This window comes from Equus asinus, chromosome 5 (assembly GCF_041296235.1).
Source record: "Equus asinus isolate D_3611 breed Donkey chromosome 5, EquAss-T2T_v2, whole genome shotgun sequence".
NCBI classification, from domain to species: domain Eukaryota; kingdom Metazoa; phylum Chordata; class Mammalia; order Perissodactyla; family Equidae; genus Equus; species Equus asinus.
Window position 1 is genome coordinate 59,885,485 of NC_091794.1, and position 12,417 is coordinate 59,897,901.

Genomic DNA, 12,417 nt, shown 5'->3' on the forward strand with positions numbered 1-12,417 from the left:
GCACGTCCACGAGGTGACATGCAGTCCTGTCGTTAGTCCTGGGCTGGTCGTTCTTGCATCATCAGTCTGATACACTAACACCCCCAGTGAGGGCTCACAACTCCTAATGTTTATTTATTCAAAAGTTATCCACTGAATGGAAAGCAGATCAGCCTAACAAAGAACGACCCTAGTCCAAACAAACAAAATATGGACAGGAAGGAAAACAAAACAGTGTAGTTCGGGGCTCAGCCGTGCTGACTGTTCGAGCAGAAGTCAAAGTTCAGTCTCCCGCCTCTGCGGCCAGAACCAGGCGAACCGGGCTCGTGTCTCTGTCGGGGAGGCTCTGGCCGTGGGCACTGGGGGCCGCTGGGGGAGGCTCTGGCCGTGGGCACTGGGGGCCGCTGGGGGAGGCTCTGGCCGCGGGCGCGGGAGGGCAGCGGGGAAGCCTCGGCCGCGGGCGCGGGGGGCCGCTGGGGGAGGCTCTGGCCGCGGACGCGGGGGGCCGCTGGGGGAGGCTCTGGCCGCGGGCGCGGGGGGCCGCTGGGGGAGGCTCGGCCGCGGGCGCGGGGGGCCGCTGGGGGAGGCTCGGCCGCGGGCGCGGGAAGGCGGCTGGGGAGGCTCGGCCGCAGGAGGGCGGCGGCCGCGCTCTGGGAGCCTCGTTGGTGTGGTGGTTTTGTTCTCGCCTCAGGAACTCGCTAGGAAGCCTCCGGGGACCTCACACGTCGGTAAGGCACGGGTCCCGCCGCTGACCGCCCACGCCTGCCCGGCCTTCTAGAAGGGAAGGCGCTCCCACAGTGAGGGCGCGGCTTACTGTGCCCTCCCCCCGGAGGGCTGCGGGGCACGTGCTCCTGCGGGGTCGCTGCCCGCCCCGCTGCCCCCGGGTGCTAACGGTCCCGGAAACGATGCGCTGTGACTACAGAGTGAGAAGACCCTCTCCAGAGACAGACCTGGAACTCTGTTTTGTCACTTGTTAGTCACACTGGGCATGCGACGCGCTTGGAACACCTCGGGGACAGACAGGTCAAAAAAGAGTCACTTTCTACTTAAAGGACTAAAACCTGTTACTCATGATTGAGAGCAGGGAGGGGGAGGGGAGGAAAGAGCTGAGGAGAGGAGGGAAGGAACCAAGGGGGCAGTTGGCCCAAGTCACAAATTCAGCGGGAGATCCAGCTCCCAATTCACATTAGTTTAAACCAAAAACATTTCCTCCTTGGCTGAGACAGTTTACTTTCCTTGGGATAAGCTTTCCGTTCATTCTGAGGTGAGGAGGGCTAATAAGTTGGTTACGGAAGGGGTTTCCTTTAAATTGTGGAAAATCTTGGGGAGAGACTCCCTGATAGTCTTCGAAGCTCTTATGTCTTAACTTCATAGAGTTCACCTTTCCATATTCTGTCCCCATAATGACATGACTTTTTCTCGTCATCTTCCATTTTAAACTTGTTTTATTCACTATAAATCATCTCATCACAATATCTGTTATTTCCCCAAGGGAAGGAAAACATTAGAGAAAATGGGGGATAGAAATGTCACCATTATTCCACTCCTCCCTCGACTCTGTCAGCAGCCACAGGACCAAACACAATGCACCTTCCACACTGCTTAGCACAGTGGACAGCACCATACCAAAGAGCTTGTCGGGGTAATTCAGGCAACGGCAGCTTCCACCTGAAGTATCTGGACAAGTGCCCACAGCCGCTGGCTGCCCACGGCTTCTGGGAAAATAAATGCCTCCCAGCGGTGACTTTCTGTTCTCTTCTGTGTGAATGAAAGTCACACTCCTGGAAACTGCTTGCCCACATTTGGTAGGTCATTCCTCCCTCGAAGGGACCTGAGTAAGGAGTCGGAGAAAAGGCCTCTTCCCTCCCAAGCTGGCCCAAACGTCTCTCTTCTGGGCCACCTGGCCCCTCCGCCTCCTGCCTTTGTACAGCTGGCGTTGACATCAGGTTAATTACAGGTCCCGTGTTTACACGCCAATCTCCTGAAAGGCAGGCAGCAAGGTAGCTGCGCAGAGCCAGGTTGGAAAGCTCATTTCATGCACTTGTCCTTACGTCCGCATTGGCCTTTCCAAACGCTGACTGGTGGATGATTCACACATGTCCCCAGGGGACAGGCAACTGGTATCGTTCCCAATTCGTCAATGAAGAAATGGGCACCTGGTGGAAGCTGCCACTCCAGGGCCACACAGCAAGCCTGTCAGCCACAGAGCCAAACAGTCCTCATGCGGCCAGACTCCTGTTTCCCTGCTCCCTCCCTGGGCAGCTCTACCTCCTCTGAATAGCAGGTACTCTTGGGGTATCTCAAAACTTGAAAAAAGTTTTGAGGAAAGGAAAAAACAGTAAACAATGCGCATTTTAGAAAAGCAGCACTGGTTGAGTGCTTTCCAAAGCCTCTAGCTCTGTGTCAGAATTATTGAGGGCCAGCCTTTTGGTGCAGTATGGGAAAGGAATTTATGAGGGCAATATGGGAACAGAGCTTCATGAGGGCAACATGGGATTGGCGCTTCATGAAGGCAACATGGGATTGGAGCTTCATGAGGGCAATATGGGAACAGAGCTTCATGAGGGCAATATGGGAACAGAGCTTCATGAGGGCAATATGAGAACAGAGCTTCATGAGGCCCAGTATGGGAATGGAGCTTCATGAGGGCAGGAGTGTTGATGTTTTCTTGTCTGCTGTATCCACAGTGCCTGGACCTGTGCCTGGCTCACAGTAGGGGCTCAATAAATACCAGATGAAAGAGGAATGAACCTCGACTATGTTCTGTGGGCCTTCATGCCAACAGCTGGGTCTTGGCTGGCTGGTGCCTTTGTGAGCCTCCTTACCTACCTCAGTGATAAAGGTCATTTCGATAGGCTTTTGATTGAGCTTGTCTGAGGAAATCACAGAACATCTCATCTAGAATGGCCTCTATGCTGCAGATGAGGAAACTCAAATATATGGAGGTAAAATGATTTGTTCAAACTCCTTCTGCTGAGACAGAACCTCCACTGACTTACTACCTGCTATGGACTGAAATGTGTCCTCCCAAAATGCATACGCTGAAGCCCTAACCCCTCGTGTGACGGTCTTTGAAGCGGGGCCTTTGAGTGGGGCCCTCATGTTCTCTGTCTTCTCTCTGTGTCTGTCTCTGACAGAGTGAGAAGATGGCCATTTGCAAACCAGGAGGAGAGGCTTCACCAAAATCTGCCCATGCTGGCACCCTGATCTTGGACTTCCGGCATCCAGAACTGTGAGAAATTTCTGTTGTTCAAGCCCCCCAGTCCATGGTATTTTGTTACGACAGCCCAAGCTGACCAAGACAATACCACACAATGGCTTTTCTGATACAACTTTGTCTCAGGGTTAAGCTATAGCCATAGCCACGCTGGTCACCCTGCCGCAGGTCCTGGACAAAAGAACCTTTGTGGAGAGGATTTAGAAACTACAGAGAAAGCCGTGTCCTCACTACTGTGCCCTCAGTTCTGGAAACCGAGTGGATACACAGTTTCTTGTTGGGCGTTCAGGTGAAGAGCAGGCATTGTGAAGACTCTAAGCTGTCTTGGCAAATGAGCCTTTCTAAGGGGTAGCTCTCCTAGTTAGAGGGCATTTTGTTTCAGAAACAATCTCGGTGGATGTATGAATGGGAATCGTAACATCACTCCTCATTCCACATGTTGGGGAGAATGTGTTTCTCTCTTCCTCCCCCTGCCACCAGGCAACTTAAGTTACTTCTGGGAAGATTCTTATGTCCTGCACAGAAAATCTAGGGCAGGCAGATGGATGTTTGATAGTCTGTAAGAAAATATATTGGAGAATCTTAAATGGGACAGAATTCTAGCAGTACCTTTTTTCAAAAATCTCATACATTTCTTAAATGCAAATATATAGTTCATTTCTCTTTGAAGGGTAATTTATAAAAAGTCTGGAAAATATATGCTGTGAAAGGAGGAGCATCTTAAATCCTTCAGATCAATTTGGTCCTTAGATCTTAGAAATCACATGATTCAAACAAACTTTGCATGACTCTGGTCACCCCCAATTCGTCGTTGTACTTTCTTCCCAGCTTTGGAGAAGGCATCTGCTCAAATGCCCTGGTCTGGAGGGGTCAGGGCTTCTTTGCACAGCCTCAGAGTGAGGGTCCTGTGTGGCTATCTGGCCCTTCTGCTAAGTGTTAATATTTGGAAGTTCTCACTTATAGAGCAAGGGCCTGAGATTAAGCCACTTGGCAGACCCGGAAAAGTTCTCTTGAACCTCGTGCCGCTGTTTCTGACCTGCACACGATAACCTAGTCCCGCCACATTCTTCCACAGAGTCAGAAGTTCACAGAGGTCCCTGGGCTGGCTGAGATCAGAGCAGGACACTCTATGAAAGACTACCAAGAGTGAATTCCCTCGAGGTGGTATGTCTGGCGCAGAAGAAGTAGGACACTGGGACAAATGAGGCTGTCTTTGGACAGATAGCCCTGCAATGGCTATTTTCTCTGGTGTCTTCAGATCTGGAGGATCATGCCCAGGGATGACTTGAAAATTTCCCTATGGGACACCCATCCAGCTAGAAGTAGAGGCCAGCCTGAAGACTTATCTTTGAAGCTGCACTTTCAATAGCACTTTAAGCTTGAGAAAATGTTAATCGTCCTTTTAAAGAGTTGGGGAAGATGACTGTGATGGGGATTAAGAGGGTCTAAACCCCAAAAGCCACCCCCTTGGCATGGCACTGAAGCATGAAGGACTAGATGCAGTTTCTATATAAGAAACTGGGCAGCAGATTTCTCTAAGAATTCTGAGAAATGCATTCTTTGGCAATTCAGACAAGTATACTTCATGTATTTAATTAATCAGGACTGAGAAATATTTTCCAATGGGAAAGTTCACATGGTTTCCCCTGTATCTCCCAGAATATATATGTCCAGAAAGCTCAAATGACATTGTCATGTCTTCTTGGCGCCAAGCCAGTGAGTGGGAGCAGCAAGAAAAGTTTATACCAACAGTCATTACTCAAGTTTCCCACATGGCTGAACCTAATTAATTAGGCCTAGCCAAACCTGCCCGCCACACCCGCGGCCCAGCCGCACAACCCCGGAGGGTTCAGACACGCCCCTTCGACAAACCCTCGCTTATCGCGGCCTGTGTTCAGCGAGCCACCTCTGCAGAGGTGCTTCCTGACAGAACTTCCTCAGAACAGAGTGCTTCATAAACTGGAGGTCAAAGGCCTTGGTTTTATTCCTCATTAAAGAATATCTCGCCATTCTCTTGATAGTCATAGTGATGGTGCTTGACACTCTTCAGACCACTTTACAAATACTAATATCTACTCCACTTTGACCCATAGTTGGCCCAGAACCAAGGATAATGTAATTATTTCTCTTCAGGCACAAATCAAAGAACTGGATAGTTTCTTCCAGCTCCATTTGTTTTTCTTGACATTGGTGTGAGCCTTGTTTTCTCTTCAAAGCCTGTAAAATATTCTCAGAATGTGTTAGAAATTCTTCTGAGTCCCCAACCCCTGCTTTCTTGGAGGGCTCTGGAAAGTTGTTCCAGAGCAAACTCACAGCCATGGGTACCAAGGGTACCCTTAAACCCAGAGTTTCGTTCAACATATGCATTGAGTGCTGATTCGGCGCCAGGAACTGTTCAAAGTGCAGGGTGAACAGCACAGTCCATCACACTTCCTGTTTTGTCCCAAGGCTCACCACCTTGTGGGGAGCGGGGTGGGGGACAGCAAACAAAAGACAAAGAAGCAAAGTAATTTCTGAGAGACCAGTGATAGTGAGACAACGCAAAGGATGATGGGCCGGAGAGCAACTGGGGATGCACTTTGGATGGCCAGGGAAGCTTTGCTGAGCGAGTGACATTTGAGCTGAGACCTGAATGATAATATTATACTAATTGTGTCCTGTTCTTTTAGATATGCCTCTCTATTTTTAAAGCAATTCCACAAAGACATAAACTCCAATAGAGCAAAGAGATTGATTAGGAAAGCATTGTCCTCTCATACTTTTTTTTGAGTTTGAGGAGGTATGCGAGGAATGCTGGTAAATTGGTTCAGTCCCTAAGGAGGTCAACATTGCAATATCTGTCAGAACTTAAAATGCACTGTCCTTCGAACCAACAACCCTGCTTGTAGGAATTTAATGGATAGAAATAATGGCACAAATGCAAGGTTATACATACACATATATATATAAGGATATTCACCACGGGCTAGCTTGTAGTAGCGAAAGACTGCCAACAGCCCAAAAGTTCATCTCTAGAGGACCGGCTAAGTGAATTACGGAACATCCATATGAGAGAACACTTTTCAGTCAATAAGAAAAATGAGGTTGAGCTCCAGGAGAAATTAAGCGGAAAAAAGGAAGGTGTAAGAACTATGTGTTCAATATGCTATCACCTTTGAAAATATATATACAGTCCTATGTTGCTTAATGACAGGGATATGTTCTGAGAAATGTGTCGTTAGGCGATCGCATTGTTGTGTGAACGTCATAGAGTGTGCTTACACAAACCTAGAGGGTACAGCCTACCACACACCAAGGCTGTATGGTACTAATCTTACGCAGTCCATCTTGACTGAAACGCCGTTATGCATATATTATTATATAACGCCGTTATGAGCGCATGACTGGATCCACATACATACTATCTTTGGAAGGATAGACAAGAAACTGATAGCAGTTTTTGCCTCAGTAGGGGTTAGGAGAGAATTAGGGAAACTCTGTATAATTCTTTTGTAATGTTTGCATTTTTAACGTTGTGAAGACTTAGCTATTTAATAAATGTGTTTTGAAAAATAAAGCTTTGCAATATAAATAATCATGTATGTAATTTTCATACAAAGTTCTTTTCATGTGTACTTATAAATCACAGTTCCAGCCAGAAGGAATTTTAAGTGTTAAAAGGAGAAAAGCTCCTAAAATCAGTTGTGTAGTCGCCTTCTTGGCTGGCTCAACATGTGGGCGTTTCTCAGCCGGGGTTTCGGTGTGGTCTTTGTAAGTGTGAGTTTAAGAAACGTTTCAGGAAAGGCATTTTCTCTCAGGATGAACATCTATTTTGGAAGACAGTTCACTCATTTCTAACCTATTCAAAGATCTGAACAACTTACCTGACCAATTTTCAAATAGAGAATTGAAAAAAGATGACTTTTCCTGAAAAATACTTTTAAGGCATATATGATATTATAATTTTCCGAGTTAGAACAGGTCGTGGCTTCTAAGAATGAACTTGTTCCAGCAGGAATGTTTTTCTTAGTTCTCACAGCTATTTCATGTTCTGGTCCATTTATGATTATGGACTGATAAGAGCCTTCAGCTACCAGTAAAATTTTAAGAAGTACGACGGAAAGCAAGTGTTTTGCAGATGTCTGTGTTCAAGCACACATATATGTGTGGCTCCCTGCGGTGCTGTGCCAGGGAGGGGCAGCAATAACGCTTGTGACATCACTCTTCATGGGTGTAAAATCTGCCCTGTGCTCATAAATCATTTATGCATATAAAAGTTTTATTTAATAGAAAATTTGCCGTTGATAATCTGAAATAGCCATGGAAATGACATTCAGTATCTATTTAAGAAATGCATTAAATATGTATCTAGTAGACTTGTGAAGGATTAACTTGCTTGTAGGCAAAATTTGCATCAGCTACATGGCGAAAGTGAGAATCCACGCAGGGGCAGAGCATGGGGAACTGGCAGAGTGGCCTGAGGTTTGAGTTCCAGTAGGGCTGCAGGAAGGAGAAGTGGCTCTTGAGAACAAGCCGTGGTAACACTCCAGACAACAGGTGCATGTGGAGCTGAGTCAGAGAGCACGACCTGACCAAGGAGGGGCAAAGAGGACAGAAGCTGCTCACCAGCAACACGTAGACGGCAGCTCTGAATGCTCCATTCAAGAAGTGACTACCGTCCATTTTTGGCAGTCTCCTCCCTCTGTGAAGCTGGTACAGATGAAAAGTGTTTCAGAACACTCACTCACAGGCCCCTGGTCTTACAGGGCAGCACGAGCCCCAGGGGAGAAAGCCAGAGTCAATACTGCAGGAAGATTTTCCAGGCGGCAGGCCTGTTATCCATGCCGGCAGAACCTGATCACAGGGGAGGAAGTTATTAAAAAGTGGGTCACTGGAGAGGGCTGGGCTACCTCCGGATCAGGGTCCCTTGTCCTGATGATCAGGTTTCAGGGAAGGCTTTTGTGGCCCTTGACGACACACACCCTCTGGTATTCTTGGAGGTGGGAGGGAAAGGGCTGTGGTATGAACACTGGCTAGTGGAGGTGAAGTGTGAGAGCGACACGTGTGAATAATCTTGGATCTCGACTCGTCTTTTCCACCTTCTATTTTTGAGATCTGTCTTCGGAGTCGTGCAGCCTGAAGTCAGATGACTCTCTCTTCATGAAGCATATTATGTCTCTAAGGTCAAGGTCTTGAGTATGAACGATTTAAGCTGTCGGTTGATTATTTCTTACTTTGTCTTAGAATCATGGAGTTAGATGAGGCAGTAGAGATCTGACCCCTTCATTTTACAGATGAGGAAACTGAGACCAGAAGGGTCAAGTAACTTGGATAAAACTGTCAGAAAAGCTGGGACTACAATTTAGGTTTTCTTTTTCTAAGCAGAGTCCTTTGCTATTTGAAAAGTAAGATTAATTTCCTACTTTCACATTCTACAACACCTCTATTCACTGTTTAAACTGTGTGGTCTATTTCCCTGTCCCAGAGAGAAGTGAGTATATTGATTCAGCAGGAATTTTCTGAGAGCTGAGCTGAGAGGCAGGGAGGAGGAAGCGGGGAAGAAAGAGAGAGAGAAACAGCAAGAATGCAAACATATGTATAAAGGCCTACAAAGCTTAATGTGACCCAAGGAATCTTAATTGACAAATACTGCCCAGTTTAACAGCCCCTGAGACCTCTAAACTGCCACCTGCTCCGACATGTGAAATGCAGGAGGCGGGGTGAACCGCTATCTCGAGGGAGCCATGCTTGCTTCAGGACCACGCACCCTCGGCTGCCTGAGGTCCTGACTCGGTCTGGGTTCTGTTGCAGGTAATGTTCATGTGGTGCCAAGTGGAAAGGGATTTGGCATTTTCTAGCTCAATAAGTCTAAACAAAGCACACAATCTGGCATTAAGTAGATTGTGTTTTACCAGAATTTTCCAGTCCTGCAGCCTGTATTGATCAAATCAACTAAATTATTGCCACTCTGTGAAAAAACACAATTAGAAAACCCAGCGCCTTACCTTATACCTCTTCATGTGACACATCCCCTCGTGTGACACATTTCCTGGTGATGGTGAAATACCCCATCCTGCTGAGTCACAGTAATTTCCTCCCTCCCTCACTTGGGGTGGGTCTGTGATGCACAGTGACACTTTGGGGACATATACTGACTTATATTTTTATGTGGCTGATTTATCTTAGTTAATCTTATATTAACCTTTTTCCTCAAGATAACCCAAATCTTGTGGTTCTTCTGCACTTCTGCACCCACTCAACAAATATTATTTATTGAGTGTTCACGACCCCTGATTTCTAAAAAACGTACAAAGATACCATCACGGAGCTCACAGGCTAGTGGTGGAGACATACTTCCAAAGAAATAATAACAGTGTGGTGTGGTGAGACACACTGTGTCCAGGTGGTAATCAGACAGTCTGCCAGAAGGCCACAAGCCCTGCTCTGTTTTTCCTTCTGTCAGTTCATCTCTGTGCTCCTTGACCTTCATCCTTGAAGGCAGCCCTCACATTGATGCCCCCCATTTGAAAGGGGACCAGTGTGAGAGACAGGAAAGGCCCCACAGCCCGCCTCCTTCATTTCACCTCCATTTGTATCCCAGTGACTTGCTTTCACAGGCAGGTGTGCAGTGGCTTTAAGTTAACATCTCAAGATTAGGGTGCAAACAACAATCAGTTGATATGAAGGACAAAAATATTGGAACATCTATTTACATTCATTTTTGTCTGAACATTTTCAAGAAAAATCTTGTTGCCCCAACTTTTTTATCCCTGAGGAAGATTTGCTCTGAGCTAACATCCATTGCCAATCTTCTTCTTTTTGTCTGTGAGCTGCTGCCACAGCATGGCCACTGACAGTCAGGTGGTGTAGGTCTGCGCCTGGGAATCGAACCCAGGCTACCAAAGTGGAGTGTGCTAAACTTAGCCACTAGGCCACCGGGGCTGGCTCTCCCTACCTTTTAACTTTTATAGCACTGGCACCCTCAGTAGGCCTGTCTGTTGGATGGACACACGTCATGTACAGTAGGCATGGTATCCTCAGGAAAAAGTGACGGCTTAGAGCAGAGGGAGGCATCTGCCCTCTTTTCCCTTTTGGAGTATTGCAACATACTGCAGGTTATCTGTGCTTGGCCGAGTGGATTTAAGGGTCGTATCATCCTATATCTACGGTCGGCAAACTGTGGCCATGACCAAGTCCAGCCTGATGTCTGCTTTGTAAATAAAGTTTTATTTACACAGCTCTGCTCATTGGCTCACCTGTCGCCTCTGGCTGCTTTCAGACAGAGACTGTCTGGCCTGAAAAACCTAAAATATTTACTATCAAGCCCTTTATAGAAAACATTTGCCAAAACCACCCTTTCTAAATAACTCAATTTTGTAAAATTTTATAAGATGGAGATATAGGATTGTGACCATGAAAATCTTCATATCACACCTAGGTTCACTGGCATCTCATGATAAAGTTCTTAAATTTTTTTTTTTGTTTAAGATTGGCACCTGAGCTAACAACTGTTGCCAATCTTCTTTTTGTTTTCTGCTTTTTCTCCCCAAATACCCCCAGTTCATAGTCGTATATTTTAGTTGTGAGTCCTTTGAGTTGTGGCATGGGGGACGCTGCCTCGGCATGGCTTGATGAGCGGTGCCATGTCCACGCCCAGGATCCAAACCAGTGAAACCCTGGGCCGCTGAAGCGGAGGGCACGAAATTAACCACTCAGCCACCGGGCTGGCCCCAAGAAAAGTAAAATTAAAGATGAGCCATGCATTATTATTTTATGAAAATACTAATGTTTCAAAGTTGCTGACCTTTTTTTCTGATGACAAATAGCATACTCTAGTGACCTAAAAGATTTTTGAAAACAAAACAAACCCCTACACATTTAAACTGTCTTTTCAAGTGAGACTGCCTTTTCACTTTTAAACAATGTGCGAGAAAGGCTTATGTATTTCACAAGAAACCTACTATGGAAAGAGCATTTTGAAAAAGAATGTTTTGATGTGTTTCCATTTTAAGTGATTCTGTTTTTAAAAATATGTATAAATATATCACAAAAAAATGTTTATATGTGCATTCTTAGAAACACTTGGAAGCAGAATTTTCCTGTTTAAAAGCCATCTAAATGAAGAGTTTCAATGAAATTTGAAGCCCTATGTTAAAAATATAAAAATACAACACTTTGCTATTAGTTTGGAAAAATGATTGACTTTAGAAAATAAGATTGTTTACTAACTGAATTTCAACAGAAATCTTTGTCTAAGGAGGTCAAGAACGAAACAATGAGGACGGTGATTTAATAAGTGACGGACTTCTTCCACGTGGATGGAAGTATCTTTGTGATATACTTTTTACAGCTACTATTATAATTTTTTTAGTGAGAACAAAAAATATTTGCATACATTTACTAAATATAAAAGCACTACACTTCTGGCTTTAAAAATTTTTTTATCTTTTATATTATTTACTTTGTCTTTTTATATTCATTTTATTTTCATGTCTGTTTTATAATGTAAATCATTTATTAGTGGAGAAGATATATATATATAATTTTGAATAAATAAGTATACGTGCATTGGGGTGTACACCCCGAATATCTTGCATAATAGGAATGTATCATCAGAATGTTTGCAGACCACTGATTTTGAGAGTGAACTGGGAATTTAGCAGACAGGTTTAAATAGGGCTCTTCCACTCACTGGCTATATTCTCTTGATCAAAATGATCTATTATAGGCCTTATTTCCCAAGTGTAAACTGAGATAAGGCTGGTAAGGCACTTCGTACGGAGCTGAGCACATAGCAGATGTTCCATAAACATCACTCAATATTATTATTATACCTAAATACTTCCAAGTTCTCCAGCTTTCCAGGGTCAACCTTTTCTTTAACATTTCAATAAAATTTCCTCCCATCTCACATATTTATGTGAAGGCCAGCATATGCCCCTGAATTTCCATAGAGAGTGCTTCAATTCTTCTGGTGGTGACATTTTCCTGGTGGTGACATTTTCCTGGTGGTTGCCTGATGTCTTTCTCCTGACTCAGTTGTCTATCACCTGGAGGCTTCTGTCCTGTTCCTTCTCCATATGATGCCAAGTGCGGACATAATCTCCGTTTGAGCATTCCTTAGGGCTCAAGGCCATTGTAAGACTTAAGACTGTGGATAACACAGTGTAAATACAGTTCAGAAGAGGAAACATCTTAATAATAAGAAGTCAGCATTATTAATGTGCTAAATGTTTTGCATG

The 12,417-nt window shown here is 45.3% G+C and overlaps 1 long non-coding RNA gene across 1 annotated transcript; it reads left to right on the forward strand.

Moving 5' to 3' along the window:
• Positions 1 to 1,154: 1,154 nt before the first annotated feature.
• On the forward strand, positions 1,155 to 6,710 carry LOC139045441 (uncharacterized). Its single transcript, XR_011503756.1, has 3 exons — positions 1,155 to 2,263; positions 2,667 to 2,924; positions 3,117 to 6,710. It is a non-coding gene; the product is annotated as an uncharacterized lncRNA (long non-coding RNA).
• The last annotated feature ends 5,707 nt before the right edge of the window (positions 6,711 to 12,417 follow it).